Source organism: Eleginops maclovinus, chromosome 18, assembly GCF_036324505.1.
Source record: "Eleginops maclovinus isolate JMC-PN-2008 ecotype Puerto Natales chromosome 18, JC_Emac_rtc_rv5, whole genome shotgun sequence".
NCBI classification, from domain to species: Eukaryota; Metazoa; Chordata; class Actinopteri; order Perciformes; family Eleginopidae; genus Eleginops; species Eleginops maclovinus.
The window spans coordinates 7,457,448-7,474,999 of NC_086366.1; the positions used below are offsets into that span (position 1 = coordinate 7,457,448).

At 40.1% G+C, this 17,552-nt stretch overlaps 1 protein-coding gene across 4 annotated transcripts in view; it reads right to left on the reverse strand.

The window, feature by feature from the left end:
- Positions 1-17,157, reverse strand: part of LOC134880055 (galactosylgalactosylxylosylprotein 3-beta-glucuronosyltransferase 1) — a 71,977-nt gene extending 54,820 nt beyond the window's left edge. For all 4 annotated transcript variants that reach the window (XM_063906749.1, XM_063906751.1, XM_063906750.1 and 1 more), the window contains exon 1: positions 16,635-17,157. The gene's annotated coding sequence lies outside the window, so the exon portion shown is untranslated. The remainder of the gene's footprint in view (positions 1-16,634) is intronic.
- Between the last annotated feature and the right edge of the window lie 395 nt (positions 17,158-17,552).

Here is a 17,552-nt window from a genome sequence, read left to right on the forward strand (position 1 = left end):
TAGACTAAGGCAGGGACACCGAAACTACTACTTATTTTTTGAGTGTTTAAGATAAGATTTTGATGATCCAAAGGCTAAGATATATCAAAACTGAATCCTTGTTTGTCTTGGACGTCAAAACCAGTATTTGCGTTATATTTTATAATATAGATATGACATTTAGGAGAGACTCTTAACCTTTGAAAGTGAACTCAGCTTCAATCATTGAGAGCTCAGCAATACCAATTCATATCTACCTGTTGCCAATAAGGATCAGTATGAATGGGATTGTATTGATTGATTGGTTAGCGAAGCTAATGTTGTATGTCTCCAGCATGGATGTAAAATAAGAACTGGAAACAGCGTCGGAGGCGGGACCTCGCTCATTCCTACGCTCATTGGCGCATGGAGACGAAATGGCCTGAGATTCTCGAGAGCAAAACTTCACAAATGACCCATGGTGCCTCGCTGACAAGAGCATAGAGCATGCGCAGTTGAGTTTCCCCTTAAGCCCCGCCCCGATATCCCACTCGGGTAAATGGAGAGACAAAATAAATCTGGATCCAGCTTTTAGTGCATTTTACAACTTTAATGACCTACTATATATTATAAAGGTATAATAAGGTATACAAAGGTTCATACTCGGTCGTTTTTTTTTGTTAAAAACAAATGATTCCCCGATTTACAGACGTCTCTTTCCCAATGTAAGTCAATGGCAAAAAGTCTTTCTGGGCTGGGTGACGTCACGGACTGATACGGAAGTTGTAGTAGGCCTAAGCGGAGTTTAGACACTCAAAGTACAATTTAAATGTATTAAGTTTTTGCTTGAGAACAGCACAGGATGTATGAGCATTTACACATCATGCCTGCCTGCTGCTGTGAGATCACTTTATGCAAAACTACTTTGGGCACTTATAAGATTGGTGTGAAGCTTAACACCGGCCACTCTTTATTTAAATGGCTTAAAGCTTCTTAGATTTAGCCTTTTGTTGGACCTAATGTGCCAATATCGCTGGGTGCAGTTTCACTAACCTGTCATTACACAGCTCTCAGGACCAAGCAAAGCACGCTCACGTTAGATGTGCTTCAGCAGATGCAACCTCGTGGGTTATAGCCTCAAATCTTTAACACCGTCATATAACTATTGTCTTTTCTTTTCAGATTGGAAGGGATTGATGGTGAAATAATACATGCAAGAGCTTGGAAATGTTTCCCCCGTCCCCCTTTTCTGCACAGTGTTGTGTTAGAATAATAAACAAAAGCTGTTCTTACTTGATGTATCGTGAAGTTATTATATGCTTAGCTACTTCAGCTGTTTGAGTGTTTGTTTGTGATGTTATGCTTGCAGTTTTTGAATTGCCTTTCTACCATTACATTAAAATGACTTCATTGAAGCAGCCGCCTGCAACTCATGTATAATTCACGTGAAACTGACCAAGCACTGTTTCCCATGAGCAATGTTTTCTCTCTTTGCTTTTTTCACCTGTAACACCATTTATTTTATTTATTTTTTGCACAAGAAGGTAATATATTAGAAAATGTTCCCTCTGTTTCCCTTTTCCTGCACAGAGCTTATTAAATTAGGGCTTTTATTGCTCTATATATGATGAAGTTATAACATTCTTACTTCAGCTGAAGGTGTTTCTCATACAATGCTTACAGTTGCTATAGCCATTTTCTTTTTACAGTTACATCGACCAGCTGCACCGTAAAGAGAATCAGATAGTATAGCTTATTCACTTTAATACACATTACAAACCCACAACGTGCATCGTAGTTTGAACAAAGGCCAAATGGAAATGTGTGAAATATTGCACAATGAAGTGCGCTTTGTAGAAAGTGAAAAATGACAGTTCATTTTTCAACGTTCACACCTTCTTTTGTATTTTCACCATGACCAAAGTGTGGGGGGGGAACCTAAAATTGTAGTTGATATTTCTAGAGAGCCTTACTGTACAAAGTAAGGCTACAACGGGGAGATAAATGCCCTCACAGTGAAGTGAAGGGTGAGGCTATCTTGAGAGTGGGGCTTCTCAGCCAAGTCTTAGAATTCAGAAGAACTGAGGGAGAATGTGGAGTGAAAGAGAGATGTTCTTGTGGTAGCAATCTCCTGATAATTTATGTTTTAAATGTATTTCTGGAAAGCAGATAGAAATTCACTCAGCTGGTGGAAAGTGTTCTGGCATATTTGGTATGGTGCAACAAGACTAATGGCACATCTCACATCTCTCACTACCGAGGTGAGAAATTAGAAAGCAGGTGATAAAACATGCCATATTCAACCATAATGCTGCGGAAAACTGGCTAATTCTTTCCTGAATAAAACTGAAAAGGAAGAGAACCAGTATATTAAACTATATCCTCACTTTCTGTGTATGAAGGTATAGACTTTATTTGTCAGGAAGCTTCATGCCTCTAGATTAGCTTTTCCCATGGCATTGTTTGACATCGGATGTTGCTGTTGCTAGGAGACATGCTGTCAATTACTATGGTGTGCTTCTGGCTGGAGCACGCCGTAGCCCTGCGTAGTAGATGATTATTATTGATACTTTTTTCACTTTTAATACCACATCAGCTTTGATTGTTGGTTTGTACCTTTTCAATATTTGGCAGGACTAATTGGGCCGTTTTTTTTAGTCTCCATTCTACTCGGGAAGTAGAACTAATAGCTTTTTGGGGCCGAACCAAACTTTGGATTTTGGAATATTGCCGAAAATAAGATCTGTGGCAAACACTCATTTCTGAAACGTACACATTTTGTTCAGAAGGATAATCTTTAAAAAGGTAAACAGGTAATACAATGCTATAAAGAAACACTGTGGCATGATTTCACATCGACACGGCTAAGCGAAAGGTGCATTTGTGATGACACCATGATCAAGTTTAGGTTAGCTATTTGTAAGTCACGTAAAAGCTTTACATGTTCACAATTTTTTACCATATTTTATGTCAAAGGACAATACATGAAAAGATTGTAAGCTTGTGTTAACAGCCGTCCTGATTTTGAAAATGTAACCAGAACTAATTCAGAATTACATTGACTTCAAGAAGACAGTGTCCTTATGTGCAGAAATGCTAACTAGTTTCCAGGTTTAGGACTCATTCCTGCACCACTCTGTTGGCTCCCTGTTTATCTGTGTGCAGTCTAAACAGACACAAAGGAAACAGCAGGGTAAGGATTACTTCGAAAAATGTGGAGCTGATTTCTGTTCAACTTTAATTTGAACTTAGTCTGCTCAGAATATCATAAAGTAAACCAAAAAATGAGCAGCAAAGACAACACCCATGTTTAAGCCACATAAATAAAAGCAGGTGTGACCCATTTTTTATAGGCAGAAGGGCCCCATAAATAACACTCAATAAATATACACAGATCAGTTTGATAAGTATCCCGGCTGCTGAATAGAAAATGCATTTAACCAATGCCAAACTGTACCGAGATCAAAGGATTCAATGAAAAATATAAGGGAAATTCTACTTTGTCATAAAACTGTTTCCCCCTTCTTTATCTCACCGGATTTATCGTCATTTCACGATAGCTCGGATGACAACCGCAGGCTATCATCTTAGTAACAGTGCACTAGACTGCCACACATATTCAACAAAACAAACATATCAGGAATACAACAGCGTGACCCTCACACACAAACAGACTGCTTTGAAAGGCTTACACACACAAAGGCACACCAGGAAGCTCAATGCAGAGCGGATGTCTTACTGATTACAATGCGAGACATCTCAAGGCTGCGTCGCCGCTTCGCTCAGCATGGTGATTTTGTTATGTTGCTCTTTCTCCCTTCATTCTTCGATGCATTTTTCAACACAGCGTTTGGCTTTGTCATTATGTCTCACCCACCGATTAAACACAAGTTTAAAGTTCATCATATTCTGTCTAAGCCTGACAGCTACTAATTATAGAAGAGAAGCAGCGGGCAGCTCTAGCAGCGGTCTTTTAAACTTTAGAGACACATCTACACTGCTGTATTTGTAATAGGCTCCACTCAAAAAAAGTATATCTGAAGCACAAAGTGTCGATTTATCTGCCCTTTACACAGTGATTGCACACCTTGTAATGCAAGTCAAAATATGTAGAAATGCACTCCCTGTCCCGTTTACCCATCAATCACTTTGTGCAGCACTATATATAAAGATTTCAGCGCTGCATGGGAATAAAACATGAGCCACACACACACCCAGAAATCCATATCCATTATCGTGGCATGCATGCTTTTCATTTGCAGCATGGCGTGGCTGGAGCAGTATTGATTTTCATCCCTTTCTCCCCGCCTGGTACGTGGTGTAAAAGCTTGTTTCACTCACTGTATTTGAATTCAGCATGTTAGAAACCACATTTGGACAGTACCTATCAATCATGGGCGATAATCACCGTTGAGTGCAGTGTAATGTCAATGATCCATAGATATGACCACTTTTGTAGAATTTGAAAGGAATTTTCCCCAATTGCTGTTTAATCATTGTCTTGTTATTGTTCAGGACATCCTTTTGGCATAAGACATATTATTGCAATGATTATTCCATGTGCATATTGATTAATTGTGTTTCTTATTCAAACTGTAATGTTTGTCTCTTACAGACTCATTATTTCATATCAAATTCTTAATTTGGAAGATGAGATGGTAAAGTTATTAACCGTAGCAACACACTCATATTTTAGATTTGATAAACAAATTAATTGTTTGGAGGATGACTGTGGGATTAGACTCAACCTGACAACAATCGTGCATCGTTTTAAATGTAAGCCTCACTAATATTACAACAGCAGGGAAACATTATTGTAGTTTGTGTTATGATTTTGTCAGTGATCAAGCTTGTATATTAGACAATTTTCTCAAGGTTATTTGCAAATGGTGTACATAGCTTGTGAATATGGGCATATACAGTGTGATACATGCACTGTACTGTATCACACACACACTAAATCATTTTACGGAAAAGGAAATGTCAACCTCATAGGGCAAATCTGGAATGGCATAAAAAAAGGGGCCACCCTGTTTCTTTGAAATGCTCGCCTGTGGAGCACCAGCCGCTCCCTTGTTGTCTTCCTGGCGAAAGCTTCATGATCAAACACTACAGCAAATCAATGTTATGCAATTGGACACTGATGAAATGTTTTAGTTGCCCTCTAAGTCTCCAGTATCCCATAAACATAACAGACGCTCTCATCCCTTTGTCCTCTGTGTAAAAAACAAACATTCAATGCTGCCAGTTTCTTCTCTGCCGTGACGGATGACTCGCCTCCTCGTGTTTTTCAGTGTGCAGAAAAGATTTGAGTGACACAATCATAAAACAATCAATTAAACACACCCCCTGCGAGTATCCTTCTGGAAGCGTGGTTATATTTCCCTTCTACTGTTTTTATAAAAGAAAATGGAAAGGCTTAACATTCACTGTGCCAGTCCTCGTTAAAAAAATGCCACCGCTTGTTAAGATTTAAAAAAGCAACAATATGATTCAAATCAAACATAAAACAAAACCCTTTTTAATTAAGGAACATAAGTCCAAAAGAAAGCATTGTTTTAGGTGCTTTTGAAAGTTTAAGTGAGTAATAGACTTTACAGCGAGATGTTCCTCACACATAATATGTATGGACAGGAATAATATAAAGAACCTCTGCACACAAATGTCAAACCAGTGATGTTAACATTAAGATGGCACATGGTATCCAGTCCTGCTTATCATCCTACTGAAGCATGAAGGTTTTAATTGGTTAACCCCCACACTCAGTGAGTCTGTCATTAGAAAATGAGCCAAACACTTCACCAGCTCGAGCATTCAGTCCATACATTGGGCTGATGGTCATCCATGCTTGTGCTGTAATTTGCTTTAACACCAACTACAGTTGCCAAAGGAGCTTTAAGCCCATCCATTCATGCAAGGATCCCTGCTACACAGCCTGTGTCTTGTTTATCTTTGACTAGAAAAAGATTTTCTTAGCAGTGGTTGTTAAGCGGTAAGTACCCGACGTGTCAGATCCCATTGCTAGCATTTGATTTGAGCAGCATTGACCCTGACTGCAATGGTGGGCGAAAAGCGGCTCCATGCAGCGGAAGAGGACACATCTCTGTTCTCAGCCAAAAGCCCAGCCTGGTCTCTTTCGCTGGCTCTTTGAATATGAGCGTGTCAATACAGCCATTGCACACGGCTGCTTATGCCCCTCCAGCTTGATTCCTCCCCTACTGAATCGATTCAAGCTCTGTTTATCTCATTAGCTTGTAGCATGTAATCAATCAAACAAGGGCATTTGTTTTGGGCCTCCAACCCACTGCGTATTATAACTCAACCTCAATGCTCAGCGTGAACATTGTTCTGTCTACAGTTATCTTTAGCGATGACGCTACACTGAGCTGCATGTAGCTGAGCACAGCCTCTTGGCATTCATTCAAATTATCCTGTTTCAATAACTCCAATTCATATGGTGCCCATGCAGGCAAAGGACAAAGACGCATGCAGTATGCATGAAAAATGTGCACATATACTACACTCATGACCGTAAGGTATTTGGAAATTTGATGAAAGATCTTAAAAATTAACTAGGTGTCATTGTTTTGCACTACTGCAATGGTGTTGAGATCACTGTATATACAATGAAAGCAAAAGGGTGTATGCAAACAGGAACATGAGTCAGTGCACTTCAGGCTACAGTCAAATGTGTTTGTTTGAGAGTTGCTTGAAGTTGTTGTGTACATGAATCATATCATGAAGACAGATGTGAGAGCACTGGACACCATCTAACTGTGGCGGACTACAGCGGGCGCTCCGCCTCAGGCCAAGCAGCAAATGTGCCTTCGCCTATTTCACAGAGCCATGTTCATATCCATAGAGTACTTTTCAGAAAAATCATTCCAACACTTACATGCGTCGCCAGGCAGCGAATACCATTTTTACGCTGTTGAAGAAACCTACATGGCATTTGCTAATGGTTCAAAGCAGTTATTTAGCGACACGTCTTATACTAGCTCTGTTTCCTCTCTGCTTAAAGGGGACATTCCACTAAAAAAAGTGTTTCCCTTTTGTTTTTGACATAAGACAGGTCAGTACGAGTTTGTGAACAATGGTAGGTTTGAAAACTATGGAACTTGTCTGCTGTATGCAATAGCCAATGAAAGAAAATAGGTGGAAGATATGGGCCAATCTGAAGTCTCCGTCAGTGTGTCGTAGCAAAGCTTAATTATTATTCATGGCTCCGCCCACTTGGTTTGTAACCGCCCATAGAATTTTTGACAGAACCAGGCAGAACGAAACAAGGCATTTCCCAGTCAAATAATGTTCCAAACTCGATCCGAGGACATCAGAGTTTAACACAATATCAATGAAATAGGTGTGGAATGGGACCTTTAATGAAACAACAAGTCATTCAACTGAGCCTCTCATGGGAACAAAAGTACTACAACGCTGAATTACTCTCATTGAACGCCTCTCAAACTGTACTAGAGTTTTGAGAGGGCGCAACATAATTGTTGCCTCAGTGCAATGTTGATCTGTTTGAATCCATGCATTCATAAATCACTCACTCAGAACAATGCTTCAAGAGGGGATTCCATACAATACAATGCTTTCCCCTTGACTTGAACACATGTTGGTACAAACTACAGCTTGCATAGTATGGCTGCACAACTCATTGCTCAACTTCTGCTCTAATAATTCCCACATATTCTCAAAAATGATAATATTCAGAGCCATAATTTCTGTAGTCAGATGGTACGTAGAGGCTTAGTAATGTTGCCTAGGGGCTTCCTGCTGCAGCCCTCAGGACTGCATATGTTAACTGCATATAAAACCTGCTGTGTAGCATGAGGCAAAGAGAAATGAGGGCGGGCATCTGTCAGAGTTCCTATATGTTGTGAAATCACAATTAACAGATCTTGAATCACTAACATTAAAAGTCTTACTTGTTCATAACTTGCCAATCTTCCTCGGTGCACAAAAACATCACTTGAAAAAATGATTATTAAAATGATTATGAGCATGAACAGTTTAAGCTCTTTATTTTGTATCTGTATTTTACACCTTGTTCACGGTAATTAATTATTATAGCCGAGAAGCTCAACACATTAAAGCTGGTGGAAAGGCAGGTCATATTCGCTGCTCATTGCTTGTAGAAAACTATTAATTAAAGTCCAAAGCAGAAAGCCGATTAATGTGAAAGGCCGGTGCTCCGTCAGGTCACCTTGTTTTTCAACACTTTTAAAATTACACACATTTTTGGAAAATATTTGGACTTCCGACATCGAAGACGATTTGCCTCCTGATGCTGGAGGGATCAAGAGGAAATATTTCACTGGTTTTGAACCCTCATTTTAATGTTATAGTAGCATAAACTTGAAGGACACAGGGTCAATTCACCTTCATTACCTGTGTGCCACCATAATTCAGGGATGCAACACTTGGGAGATTTAGCGGTAATTGGCACCTACTGCAGGAAAGAGAACAGCAAGAACAACAGCAGGCATGACGCATGATGCTGGTTGGCAGCTCTAAGATACAAAAACGTTGAACTTTTTAAAACCTGAACAGTATTAATTTACCTGAAATTGGCCCTAGAAATAATGAGAATATTGTAAATACTACAGTGAAAAAATAATCTCCCTGCACTGACACATTTCCATCTGTATTTGTTCTTACTTGAGCTTTTCTGCTGTGTTGGTATTGGTTTGGAAATGTAAATATACCACACAAGCAAAAAACAATCATCAATATTTAATCTTGAGTAATTCCCTGCTGAAAATTAGTGCTTATCTATCTCACTCAGTCAAGACAGTCACAACTGCTGCTGCGTACTTTACCTCAAGTAACTCCGAATGGGTAGAGCCAGACAGCCCCCTCAGTGCCAATCCTATTTCATACTGTGCAATAAGGATGATTGCACCATAGCAGAAAACGAGTTCAGCACATTCTGAATGAATGAATGAAAAAAATAAAAAGTCATGGTTTTAATGGTGTATTCATAGGGGAGATTAGTAAATCAGATTGGTTTCAGATCTATAAAATCATTTACAACATGGAAGCTAATGCACCAACCCTTGCATTTCTTCTTATTATGCTCTCATCAGCTGTTTTCAGAGCAGCAGATTACACAGAACTACTGGAGTAAACAGCAGGTGGGACAGCTACGCAGTTGCATTTGGATGTTTCATGTTACTATATATTGTACATCTAAAAAATGTTCTTATTAAGGGTCGATTAATGAGACCTTATGGAAGAGATCATTTTGGTCACACCCATGTGTGTCTGGGCCTTGAGTTTGCCCTGAGACTGTGCTAACACCCATTTGGATGAAATCAGAGGCCTTTATATGTAATGCAATGACAGAAACAATATTCCTTTCCAGTGTGAAAGGGGTGTTTGTTAAGGATGTGCTTTATTACCTCATTTGTTCCTGCTAAAATGTACAACCCCATTTCAAAACCTCCCTGAAATCAACCTAAAAAGTACATAATAAGTAGCTATCAACACATAACGTATGAATGACTTACAAAGGTCCTTTTTGTTAGTAACATCAGAACAGTTCCTCATATCAAGATCAGCAGAAATCAGTGTGTTGAGGAATTATGTACCATTGTAGCATCATTAGCACTCAAGATTGATTCCCATGAAGACCCCGCTTGTTAACAATCAAGGTGTCTTTTGTAGATTGCATCCACATTTGCATAATAGTCTATACAGCAATGGAAAGCCTGTGCTACTGAAATACACATAGTGAAATAATAAATAAGAAAGATGATATAAAATGTGTAATTCAAGAACCACATGCACGCCAACATAGCTCAGACACAGTAGTGCTACAGTAGATAATAAGGTGAGTGACCGAAGATGAACTGGAGAAAGATGCTGGATGACAGGTTTTTTTTTTATCTCAGCCATATTTTTCTAAGGAGAACAAAAATACAACATTGTTCAGCCTGAATCTACTCGACTCAAATCTACTTGAGTGAACAATCAAGTAGAATTATGTGTTATTTTTCTGTATTTAAAAAAAACAGACTTCCTCTGGTTCGAAAGGTGGATGTTTTTAAAGGGTAACCACACTTTGCAGGGAGCAAGGATTGACTACAGAAGAAACACATAACATTGTAACCTTGTCCCTCTGCTGTTCTCCTACTCCTATTATTGGTTTCACTCATCCATTCAGTCAGTAGCAGTATATGGTTTATTAGGTGCTACAGAGTTGTTAATCTATAAATGCCACTCACTTTTTGTTTATAGTTTGTGTATTACTTTCTGTAACATGACAACTCCTTTAGGAAGATATCTCTATCAAAAGGGGCGGGTTTCTTCTTGTGATTTTATTGCAGGTAGAGTTTAGAGCAAAGATCAGGTAGCGGTTTGGAGCCTGAGCCCAATTAAAAACCCAAATCCTTAAAAAACGTGCTGTTGTTACAAGTCAAACCTGTCACGTCTCATCACATTTCACTTCAGACACACTGACCCCACAACTGCTGTGCCACACAGTGACTCTTAAACATTTGTTCTGGCCAGTTTTGTCTTTGGAAAAATTACTCAAATATTTTCCAGCAGGTTCATACGGTGATCCTTTCCCCCAACAAAAGGTAGAGGGACACTTAATTCTCATTAGAGCTGAGGGATTTACGACAAAGCCTGAAGGATTTTTTCAAGAGGGTAATTGAGAGAGCTTGTTTGTGCCTCAAACCCGGTTTTTTTGTTGTGCCATGTGTTTGCCATTGCTCGTGTCTAATCTGTGAGTAATTACAGCAGCTATCCCTGGAAGGAACTGGATGTTTATCAAACAGACCAAAAAAGAAGAAGCAGAAAACGGATTTACTGCCAAAATCATTAATTTCTTACTCTGAATAGGCTCAACTTTGGTAACTCTTACACTAATCAATGCTGAACTTCTATGAGAACAACAAGTTGAGTCACGTTTTCCCTCACTCAACTGAATCCAGCCAGAACAAATAATCATTTAAGACTGGTTTAGTCATGTTGCTTCATTTTAAGGTCAGCAAAGATAATATAATGTAGTGTAATGAGGATAAAACAGAGCTCACCCCCAGAGCTCACCGCCCCTGTCAGGTCACATCATCATTATTGGATGGAGAGAGTGATGAAAGAGGAAGACCTCTATCATTATGTGAAATGATCGTCCCAGCCTCCTGACTTCATAACCTACTGCTAGGCACAACTGTAGCCTTACATTTAACCCCTTGTAACTCCCCCTCCCTCCGAGCTAAAACACTTGGCTGCAGACACAAGCTGTGTCAATCTCCAATACACTGATTATTAGGTTAAGCTGATTTCCATGAAGGACAGAGTTGCAACTCTTCCTGTTCACTCTCTGATGGTATGTAATTGTAACACTCTGAAGGCAGAAGTGACCAACATGTGCTTTCCTATCATATGTCTGTCCCTGTGTATGGCAGAATATGGTTTGACAGCGGGGGAGGGTAAAGCTCCAGGGCTGGGTCAGGGGCTTTGCTTAGTGTCTGTGCGTTAGTGTACTGTAAAATAAGTGTCTTTGTGCGTATACAGCACGCTGTGTGACTGCATATACAATATACTCGCCTCCAGAAGCATCTTTGCTCCCTCTTTTAATCTCCAGCAGGCCTTATGAATGTGAACACAACTGATACTGCACTGCCAGCTGTCCCTAATACTTCCTTTTTTTAACACAGCAGTACTGCCCCCAGGGACCATGGGTAACCACAAATACATATAATGAGATTATACCAAAGAAATTCATTAAGAAAAAGGGGAAACCTATTTGAATTGTGTAGCATTACTGATTGAACCAGTAAACAGCATTACAAGCCTTAGCAGCAAATCCCTGTGAAACAGGAATAATGCTGCTCATTTTATCAACACTCACAACTACATTTAAAGCTGAAGCAAAGCATTTGCTGGTTTGCGTTTACAATAACAGTCCATCCCAGGATCTCAAATAGAGGTAGTAGCTGCACCAACCAGCACATTTTAGCTTTCATTTCAGGATGATATACTGTAAGGGAAATGTGTGTCTGCTGACTGAATTGAACTGAAATGGTATCAACAAAAGTACATTTAAGGATCTCTTGGTTTAATATCAAGAGGACAAGTTTTTAACCTTGTTTTCTATTGAATGAATGGTCATCTTCAATCGAAATGTTTTCAGGAGTACCTCCCACTGTACAGTTTGTCTAGGACTACAAAAGGTACATAGGTCAATGTCAACAAACCCAACCTTACTTTTCTCAATTGTAAACCTATCTCTCATGAACACAAGATTAAAGAAGCAGCACAACATTGAGTCCTTTCTAAGATACATCATGATGTCGTAAAAAAGGCAAACAAGAAACCCAGCTTTGGTCAGACTCCAAGAAGTCCACTCCTTTGAATTTAATGCACTTGATTGGGACTTATTATCCCCAGTTTTCAAACACTATTTCCAAATGTAAGTGAGTGGTGATGCCCTACATGGTGATTATCTTTTGGCGTCCTCGGCTGAAATAGATAAAACATGTCAGGATGAATCCAACAGCTACAGCAGTTTGCAGGAATTGGACATTTCATTATTCTGTGCTGCTGGTCACTCCGAGCTACTCTTGATGTACCTCGGGGAAACAACTGCTGTCCCTGGAAGAAGAAACGCTGCTGGACAGAAGGCAGAGAGCTTCTGCCAGGGTAAATCTTTGCAGCACACTTTATTCTAATTCCTCTGCAGGACATTAATGAGCCAGGATAGTGGCTGTCTTAATGGGCAGCCAGACAGATTTTAAGTGCCCCATGGAGTGTAATCCACTGAGGTACGACAGCACTGCTGCAAGGCTCAACAGATTGATCTTAGTTTCATTTTGTTAAAACTTCGCTTTCCAGCTGTTCATTAAAAAAGAACATGTATTATAAACTACTTCTTTTGGGACCACCATGGGACATAGTCAAACTGTGCCATTACATATTTTTGTGCAATTTAGAAACCCAGACTGACTTATATTATTGAGCAAACACCATTGTTATCTTTACTTATTAATGAAGATCCTGTTTCTCTCTAATTTAGAAACCCTCACCATCTGAACAAAAGTGGGAATAATAGTTCTTTATGAACATCCAGGGAGGAAAAGTAATTTGCAGACAGAGGTGGAGTACAACTATTAACGTTTTAAGTGTCTTGTACATTAAGGGACAATTATATTTGCTTGAGCTTTTCCAGAACAAAGTTTCCCCTTACTCTCCATTTACAAAAACATTCCCTTAGTTTCAAGAGGACTTTTTTATATGAACACCATATTATGCTTTTTGACGCATGAGGAAATATGACAACTTGTTTTGATGCAGGAGGCCAGAACATATGGGTGAAAATCATGTGTTTTTTTTAATGGAAAGTGAACATTTTAAGCAGAAATCGGTCCAACTGAAGCCTTCTGTTATAGTTATACACTTTGATTAAGCATTTTGAAAGAATACGCTCTTTCCGTGAGTCAGCCTTTCTGCACTCCACTCATGTATAAGTAATAATGACTGTTAGCTGATGTAGAATAGCACTGGTATTTTTCATGGTACAAAAATGCAAATTGTGACAAATGTGTGTATTTTTGCAGCACTAAGGGTGTGAAACATGCACTTTAACACATTCTGCTGCCGTCAGCAAACAAAGGCTCAGTGGTTACTATTTGTGATCATAAAAATGTTCCAGTTCCCTCTAGTGTAATCACTGCGCTTGTTTGCCTTTAGTTACAAAAGCAGGATGTGACAGCCCATGTAGATGTGTGTGCATGAACGTATAGGATATGTACCCATCACGCACAAGAACACACTGAACTGAACCCAGTTGAGTTGTATAGAGTATCGATTGTACGTGAAAAAAGTTGATGTTTTATTCTCATGTCGGCTGCTTCGCCCTCTGTTGCCTTAGGCTGGACAGCTCCATGACTGAATCTGCAGAGAGGTTCAGATACCTTCAAAGAGAAAACTGCAGCGTGAACATCAAACATGAATTTCGCCCGCTGGAGTGGGGTTCAAAAACCTATATGTGTGAGCTCTCAGCGCAGGTAGACTTGCTTTACATGCACCCACACACTGCCCTCTGTTTCTAAACCTCTGCAGCCTTGCCAATATCTTTCTAAACTTTTGTGCAAAGTCTAAACCATTTGTCGTGTCTCATGCACAGTATTACGCTGTGCAGCCCTGTGTGAAAGGCTGCTGAGCTATCGGATATGTCCTCCACATATGAACATGCAACACATTTCTACAAGACGATGTTTACCCAAATACAGGTACTGTATGATTATGATAATATGTGTGATACAGTGTCAAGTGCAGATAATAAAACATATATTTTGCCCTACTTGACATTAAAGCTTTAATCAAAGTGTAAATTAAGAATGAATTGTATGTTGTTTTAATGCATTTTAGTTAAGAAATGCCAGTGTGGCCAGCTAGTTTGCTTTGTCTTTGTGCTTCTGAGTTTGTAATGCTTAATATAAGCTTTATTAATAAAGAGCTGTGGGTTCTTCCACTTCACATAACCATCACGATCTCAATAAAAAAATTAAAAAATCTTTGACCTTCTGAATGAAATTTGATTCATTAATTAAAAAGAAACAATACTCAAATAGCTCTGTTAATGTTTCTGAAGCAGAAACTAAGGAATAGTTATTTATACTGTTGAGTTAAAACAGCTTTAACCAATTATAACCAAAACCATTAGCATTAATGAAAACACCTTTATTAAAAGTATTATGTCAACAGATAGTATGCCTGTTACTCAATACCAATAATATTAGGTCCAACTTGTTATTACTTTCAGCTAACTTAACACAATTGTGTGTAAGCTGTTGACATAACACTTTAAATTCAAGTCAACGTTTCATTTGTTTCCGTGTATCTTGTAATTAGGCCTCTGTAAGGAAGTTGTAATAGAAGTATTCCACTCTATTGTTCTCTATCCTATTCTATCCCTCGGTGGTAATCAAGAGTAGCAGTGGCAAAACTGCAGCCACATCATGTGTGTGTATTTCTGGCCCCTCAGCACTTTGTGTAGTGTACGGCCAAGGCGAGGGGGCAACCATGAACACAGAATGAAATGACAAGCCGTCCGCTTCCATAAATGAGATCTGGATGTTATTTGCTGACATTGCCAGACTGAGCAGAAACTAAATATATACACGGTCAGAGAGTGCAGCGCTAGAAGCATGCTAACACCCGTGTGAGGAGCAGCTGGGAACACGCACAGCTTCATTGCATGTGAGTATTATACACACTGAGGAACGGGCGCCAGGTGTTGCTGCCATCATGCATGTAGACTGTGGAACAGATGAGACGTTTAAAAAAGGGAAGAGCACAAAAAGTTCATTCAGTTGGATGTGGAGGAATCTGTGTTTTATTGTATTTCCCAGTGTGTGTAGTGACCTGAGGTTTTGGTTTGCCTTGGTTAGCACTAAATTGCTCACTGGAAATAAAGATAGTTATTTAATTGTGTACTAATATTCACAATTTGCCAAAGAATGATGGCAACACTGTTCTTCTGTCTTGAAAATATTGAGTTTGAGATACAGCATATTTTCCCCCGATATGTCTGATGTCATGATGGGTGTCGGTGTGCTGTGACTGGACCAGTCAGAACTTCCAGGGAGAGTCAGGTTGATGTTTCCTGACACATGAGTAAGGAATTAGGACAGGAGCCCGGACCTATGGCGCTGTCTGTGCAATATTTTTCCACTGAGACTTCTGAGTCCCAGCTAACTACAAACAAACTGTACAAACAGGATTGAACCGTGTAATATATTATTTCCAAAGCATATTTTACATGGAAAGACGTCTTACCCTCTTGTCCCACTAATCCTGGAGCAATTGCTTTTTTCAAGTTCATGGCCATATCAACCCAAATCTGCCATCATTAGTGGACAAAACTTTGGTTAAAACAATGTATTGTTGTTTCTCCTCTTCATCAGAGAGTTGCTTAATGCACTTGTGCTGGTGAGGAGAACAACAACTGCACTGCATCTTCCTCACAAACAGCCAGGGCTTCCTAGGTAGGTGTCAGAAATGAGACCGTACAACCCACTTAACTTCGACTCAAGCTTTCCTTTTCTCAAGCCAATGCCCCCTTTTTTGTTCGCTTCTCTGGACAAGTTGTTATTTTCTGTCTGGAAGGTATAGTGTGCTCCCCAGGGTCACCAGTCAAAGTGCTCTGTCAGACTTTGCTCCACAAAAACACGCTCTACTGAATATCTTCCCTCAACTCCCCCTTTTTTCAAATATTTTAATTCTTCCATAATGTGCACCATAGAGGATGAAATTCACATAAATTACATTTGCATTATCAACTAGACTCTCTGAATCTAATTGGACCAGCAGCAGCTCTGCTTTCCAGTTAGGAGAAAATCTCTCCATCACCCTCTGAGATCTCAACACCCAAATGCTCATCATGAGGATTAGCAGCAAGTATTTTCATCACGCATACTCTCCTCTCTATCCCCAGCTCACACTGCCTCTCTGCAGCATGCAACATGCATTCATCTTCCCTCTCACTTCAAACCGTGCTGCTGCACACGCAGCGAACCAGGGACAAAGATGGTAATCTCCCCGATGCTGTTCCAAACCTGATCAGCACGGAAATCGCTTCATCACTATGTATTTGTCTCTCAGATGTAACGTGTTATCGGACCCTCAGGCAAAACAAATAAAGTATGATTATTTTTTACCTTAATCGGAGACTTCAACGCGAGACTGCTATTCCCAGCGCATGCGGCAGAAGGACTCCCATTCATTCTAGAAATCCTGTGTTTGTCCCTGCTGCGCGTTGTCCCCCCATTCCTCTTCCTTGGTCCCTTGCTGAAAGAAAGGCAGCAGTCAAAGCATCCCTTTCTTTTATTCTGCCGTGCCAGCTGACACCCGCCTTCATGCCCTGGATGCTGGAGATGAAAAAAAAAACACTCCCAGGATTTATTTTTCTTTTCTCTCTCTTTCTCCTCTTCTTGAGCTCAAACACGCCGAAACAGGCGCAAGAGGAGAGACGTCAGAGTGGCAGCGATGTTTGTGTTTTTGCCCCTCTTCTCTATCTTTCTCTCTTGCTTTGTCTCCCTCCGTTACTGCCTCTACCTCTCTCCGTATCTCCCTGTCCCTCTGTGTTTCTGTCTGCTGTCCGCGGCTCGTTGCCTCACACAGAAGCGGGCTGCTGGGTCGTGACGGGTGACACGACTCTACGCGTGCGGAGACATCTGTGAATGTGCTTATGTTGGGAGACTAAAGTAGCCTCTTAGCAGAGATTGAGACCACCCTCCCCTCCTCCCTTCCAGAGATGGGCTTTCTAATGGCATGTACCATTAACGCTCGGAGCAGGGTGGGCTGCTGCACTGAAAGGAGACAGGGGGAGAGGGAGAAAGGAGGAATAAAGAGAGCGGAGGGAGATGGAGATCACTTGTTAAAGAACATGTGGTCAAAAACACACACAGAGAAAGTGTCATTACTGTTTTTCTTTTGATTTATAATTAACCATGCATAAGTAAGTGAAACTGTACAAGCTCTACCCCTCTATGCCAATTTTCGTCCATATGACCTTATTGTGCAGATCCTTCATCCCTAATAAAGACTCTCAAAGACAACAGCTTGGACATATGCAG